Raw genomic sequence first — 6,075 nt, 5'->3', positions numbered from 1 at the left:
GAAGCTGCCGTTCCCACACCTTAGACAAAGTCCAGCTCAAAATGGGTTACGAACTTAAACGTAAAACGTAGAACCAGGACCCTCTTGGAAAAAGCAGAGGAGAAAATCTTCGGGACCTCGGCCTCGATAGTCATCAGATGTGGCTGAGAAAGCGTGATCCATAAAAAGAAGAATCAAAACTTCTGCTCTGTGGAAGCCCCTGTGAAGATGCAAAGAAAGCTGCAGAGGGGAGACCATCTGCAAGGGTCAGACCTGAGAAGGGACGAGGGTCAGGACACGGGATGGGCTTTCAAGCCCCCGCAGACAGGCCTGTCGGGCCCCGCACCGTCCAGGAGAACTTTCTTCTGTCCCGCATGGGAGTCGTGGCCACACGGGCCTCCCTCCCTGCCGGGATGCGTCCGAGGTTGGACGCCTGGCCCAGGCTCTTGGCCCAGACCTGAGTCCGGCCACCAGCCTCGCCCCACCCGACCAGGGGCCTTTGACCTGGAGCTGAGAGACCCGTTTCCCAGTGACACTAGGCCAGTAGGAGCTGGACGCTGGGGCACCCTGCCCGCAGGCAGCAGGTCTGCCAGGAAGCCTGAGCCTGATGCATGTGGAGAGAAGCGGGCTCAGCCTTGCCCCCTTCAGTGCAGCCGTGGGAGCGCGTGGGAGCAGGGGGCTGCCTGGCTGGGCGGCCTCAGCCTCCGTCTGGTTGGTTCTGCTCCCGCCATCGCAGTGTAGATGGAGCCTGAGGGCCTGGCTGACGAAGGGGAGGCTTTTCCCAGGCGCTGAGGTGGGGAAGCTCCCGGTCCTGCTTTGCTGCAGTGCCCGTCTCTCATCGCCCCTCCTCCTGAGAACGATGTCCAGGCCCCCACGTTTGGCATCCCTTATGGAAGAAGCAGCGGCGGTGGCCGGGGAGCTGACGGCATGACCGGCGCGGCCTCCCTCGCGCATCACTGAGAAGCGGAGCGGCGCCTCCTCCGGGCAGGCTCCCAGGACTTCCCGCAGCGCGGCCTCCCCCGCCGAGTCCCTGCTGCCAGTGGGTCAGGTCGCTCGGCCGGGGCCAAACAGGAAACGCTCGGGTTTCCTGAGGAAGCTTTTTAAAATCCTTGACAAGCGTGCTGATCCGGAGGGTCCCGATGTGGATGTTGGGGTGCTGGGGCGGGAGGTCGAGGATTTTCGGGGGCCTCGGGCCTCGGTGTTTCTCCCGGGTCACGTATGTCCCGTATGACCTGGTCCTCAGCTGAGCCAAGCTGTGGGGTGGAGTCAGGGTGCAAAGGCCCTCCTGGGGGCCTGGGGGGAGAGAGAGAGGAGGGAGAAAGAGGGGGAGAGGGAGAGGGGGACAGAGGGAGAAATGGAGAGAGAGGGAGGGGTGGGGAGGGGGGCAGGGGGAGGGGGAGGGAGGGGTGGGTGGGGGGAGACATGGGCTTCCAGAGGCCGCTGGCCAGGCAGCTCAGGCCAAGACCCCTCTCTGTCCCGAAGCCCAGAACTCCGAGGGTCCCAGGGACCAGAATGGCCCTTACTCTGTCATGGGAGCAAGATAACAAGCAACAGTTGAATAAATACAACTTCCCCCCGAAACTGGGCCTCAGACGTATCACGTTATTCCAATTGGTGTTTAAAGTACAAAGATAATTCTCCCCATCCTGGCCTCCTGCAGGGGACTTTCACTTCCCTTCTTTTCTGGGTGTTCTTTTCCAGCCTGGTACATGTCAGCTCAGATTAGGGACAAGAAGGACCACATGAGGGTGGAAACTTCCAGACTGGGGGTGGGGCCGGGCTGCCTCTTCCCCTCCTGCCCCATCTGGCTCGGGCCTGGCCCAGTCTCCCTGTGGCCGTGGTGGCCAGGGCCTGGGTGGGCGCCAGGAGTGCGGCTGCACACGCCCCCATCAGCCCAAGCCACGCCACGCTGTGCCAGCCTTTGGCCTACAATGGTCTGTAATCAATAGACCTGGTAATTGGGGTGTCGGGTGTCGCTGGTGGTCTGGGCCCTGAGCACCGTGCCCACCCCCTCCCCCGACCATTTCTGCAAGCAGCCCCTCCCAAGGGTAGGCCTAGAACAGAGAAATGTAAGACCAGACCCCCTGGCCAGCCCCTGTCATGGGAGGGTGCTGGCGGGGTCCTAAGCAGCTCCCCTGAAGGTCACAGCCATGGGGTTCCCGTCCCCTGAGGTACCGGCCAGGAGCAGCTGGGGACCTGCCTCCTGTGGGCAGCGTGCCTGGTTGTCATCCTGGTGGGTCCAGGTGGCCCAGGGTCTCTCCACTCACTCGGCCTTGTCACCTGTTCAGGCAGATGCCAGGGACAGTGAGGCTCAGACCTGAGGGGAAAGCTGGCCCACAGGGGACCCCAAACTGGGGGAGAGCTGCTGCTTGAGAATCTGGGGTGCCGGGGAGGAGCCCTGCCTGGACTGCCCTTGCGGGGAGGGGTCAGGGGAGCCCTGCTTGGTCCTCTTCTGTGTCCTCGAGGCCAAGAAGCGTTCAAGACTCATCAGATGGACGTGCGGACGACTCATGTCCTGGCACCTCTAGCTCCAAAGCAGGTCCAGCATGGATGAAAATCCCTCGGGACCTCCAGGCGCAGCCGGAGTTCGGCGCTGCCTCCCCCTTGAATGAGGGCCTCAATTTCCCTGTCGGGAGACCGGGGGAACAACAGCCAGTGGCCCCGTGACTGGGGGCAGGTGGAGGTTGAGGACCACTGGCCAACGCAGCCGCCACACTTGGCAACCGCGGTGATTTGTCCTTTGCCCGGGAAGCTGTAGCAGGGCTGGGTCTCACGTCATTGTCTGCTCAGCCCCCAGGGCTGCTGACATTTCCTGGTGGAAAAGGCAGGGAACAAGCAGCGCTGAGGGCCCTGGGGCCGAGTCTCCGGAAAATATGGGGGGCGGGGGGAGTGGGGGACCGTGTTCACAGAGCCCCCGGGGAGCAGAGCAAAGAGAGGACGGGCAGGGATGTCTAGAGAAGGCCAGTCACCAGGTGAATCAGGCCAGGTCCACCCTGCCTCCCGGCCAGCCAAGGAATCCAGGTCATTCGCTTACACGTGTCATGTCTCTCTGCTCAGGAATCTGGATGTCCCCCAGGTCGCTTGCATTTCAAGGACTCTGTGTCCTCCCTGGAATAACCGATATACTCAAGGGGCCTGAACATGTCTGAGAACTTGGATAAGGTAAGGGTTTTTTTTGCTTTTTAGGGCTGCACCTGCAGTATATGGAGCTTCCCAGGCTAGGGGTTGAATTGGAGCCACAACTGCCGGCCTACACCACAGCCACAGCGACAGCAGATCCAGGCTGCATCTGCGACCTACACCACAGCTCACAGCAATGCCGGATCCTTAACCCACTGACTGAGGTCAGGGATCGAACACGCAGCCTCATGGATACCAGGCTGCTTTGTAACCCGCTGAGCCATAACAGGAACTCCAGTGCTAGTAACAAACCTATTCCGATTTTTTTGCTTAGTTGAAAAAATAAGACCCATTTGCAAAACCCGTAATTAACAGTCTGAAAGTTAAGCAATCCCAGGGACTGTTTCTGATCCCATTGATTTCAGGTTTTTCTAATTATTTTTTCCCAAACGTCTATACTTGGGTGTGAGAGGCTCTGTTTATAAAACATTGCAAGGTAAAATGGTTTTATGTTGAGGCGGACTACTCTGGTTAACCGAGGCAATTCATATGCATTGAAACGAAGCTTTCAACCATATGAATTCTTTATCATTAGCCAAAAACCAACCTGCACGGCTTGATATAAAATCTCTTTCCTCCTCTCTGACTAAGGAATGTTTTTATTTGGAAAGTCGAATGGGGACATAAAAACAAAACCACATGTAGTTTTTTGCATATCGCAACCCTCTGCTGAGAGGGATAAAGCTGGGAGCGAGCCCAGCATTATGGAAGATGAAGGCTGAGCACAAGTGCAGAAGGCAATTTTAGTTTTTGAACAAACAAGTGATTTTTTTTTGTGATATCAAGCAAGAAAAAAAAATCTGAGTACTTATTGTTCTCATTGGGTGAGTTCATCTTCCATGTTTCTGCATCGTTTCAGCACAAGAATTTATCCAGCCAAGCCCTCCCTCCATGCCTTCTTTTCCCACAAACATTTGCATACCTACTGAGTGTCTGGCCGTGTGTGAGGGGCCAGAGGTTGAGAGGACAGATGAAGTCCCTGATCTCGGGGAGCTGATGTTCCCCAGGAAGAGAAAGCTGATGGACAAAGAAGCAAACTGCATCAAGAAGATACTTACTAGGAATTTCCGCAGTTGTGGCTCAGTGGTTAAGGAACCTAACTAGCATCCATGAGGATGTGGGTTCGATCCCTGGCCTCACTCAGTGGATTAAAGATCCAGGGATGCCATGAGCTGTGGTGTAGGTCGCAGACATTGCTCAGATCTGGCGTTGCTGTGGCTGTGGTGTTGGTGGACAGCTGCAGCTCCCATTGGACTCCTAGCCTGGGAACCGCCATATGCCGAGGGTGTGGCCCTAAAAAGACAAAAGACAAAAAAAAAAAAAACAACAACAAAAAAAACAAAAAACGAACAGGAGTTCCTGTCGTGGCGCAGTGGTTAACGAATCCGACTAGGAACCATGAGATTGCGGGTTCGGTCCCTGGCCTTGCTCAGTGGGTTGGGTCCGGCATTGCCGTGAGCTGTGGTGTAGGTTGCAGACACGCCGCGTTGCTGTGGCTCTGGCGTAGGCCGGTGGCTATGGCTCCGATTAGGCCCCTAGCCTGGAAATCTCCATGTGCCGTGGGAATGGCCCCAGAAAAGGCAAAAGACAAAAACAAACAAACAAACAAACAAACAAAAAAACCAACTGCTTTCTAATAGTGACAAGTGCTCCGAGGTGATGTGCTGGCCATTAGGGTGGGGGCCTCCTTCCTGTAACAGGCAAGAACATAATATCTCTCCCGGTTAGAGCTGCCTCTCTTACTTAACCTTTGTGGTTAGAGCTGTCTCTCTTACTTAACCTTTGTGCTCCATTGCCTGTGCTAGGCACACGGGCTCCCACCTTTTGCAAAAGAATATTGTCTAGAGCCTGCAATATATAGACTGGCCCTGTTCTTTAAGAGTGTAACACTTTTCCATTCACTAGAGAGAGAAATTTGCAGAACAGAGAATAACGTTTGTCTTGTTGGAGGCGTTGACCTCCCCCACATGGGCAGCTGCAAGAACAAAGGATTCTGACATCGAGAAGGTGCCCCAACCAACCTCACCCCTCCTGCACCTGACCTTTAAAAAGGCTGCGCTGAAATCCCTAGAGGAGTTTGGGCATGGCCCTGCCATTCACCTTCTCTGCTACCAGCTCTTCTGTTCTGGTGTTGTTTGGCCTCACTGTGCCACGGACTTGTGTTCGGTCCTGTGTGTGTGCGTGTTTTGCGTGTGTGTGTGTGTGTGTGTGTGTGTCTCACTCACGAAGGTTACGCGGTGGGCTGCTCCCTGGCAGTGGCTGAGCACATGGAGCCCTGACCCAGCCCCATTCCTGCAGCTGTGGGACCCCTCCAATGGGGACGCTGGCTCTTGGGCTTCCTGCCGGCCCGGTTGAAACTTTCTTGGAACTGCGCTGGAGCTGAGGGCTCTTTCTCTTCTCCTTTCACAAGTGCCAGCCTAGGGTCCAGGCCTGCAGGCTGGCCCCGCCTCCCACTGGCCCCTCCCCTCATTTTCCTGTGTGGGGTCCCCCAGTGTCTCCTGCACATCTCATCTCTTCCTGGCCTCAGCTTCTTGAAAGAACTGAACCGACAGAGCCTGTGAGAATAAGATATGTTTAAAAAGTGTGTTTTGACAGGAACATTAAAAACGACCCTGGGCGAGAAAGGATCTGACCCCCCTCTATTTTCAAGGCCATCCAGTGCCACTTGCATGTTGCATCTGGTTGTCAAAACTGCGGCCCTAACAGAAGTACGTAAATTCTTTCCCTCCCTCCCTCCTGCCCCCCCATCATCCCTCCTTCCTCTGTCTCTTTCTCCCTCCTGCCCTCTCTCTCCCAGCAGAGAACAGGGTCCCCGCCTCCCTCCGATGCCCAGTTTGCTCTCTCTGTGGGGTCACCAGGCTCGCAGCCCATCTCCTGAATACCTTTGCTCCATTTCAGCTGCCGTTGCAACACTGT

The sequence above is a fragment of the Sus scrofa genome, chromosome 15, assembly GCF_000003025.6.
Source record: "Sus scrofa isolate TJ Tabasco breed Duroc chromosome 15, Sscrofa11.1, whole genome shotgun sequence".
NCBI classification, from domain to species: Eukaryota; Metazoa; Chordata; class Mammalia; order Artiodactyla; family Suidae; genus Sus; species Sus scrofa.
Note: the sequence above shows the minus strand (reverse complement) of the source record.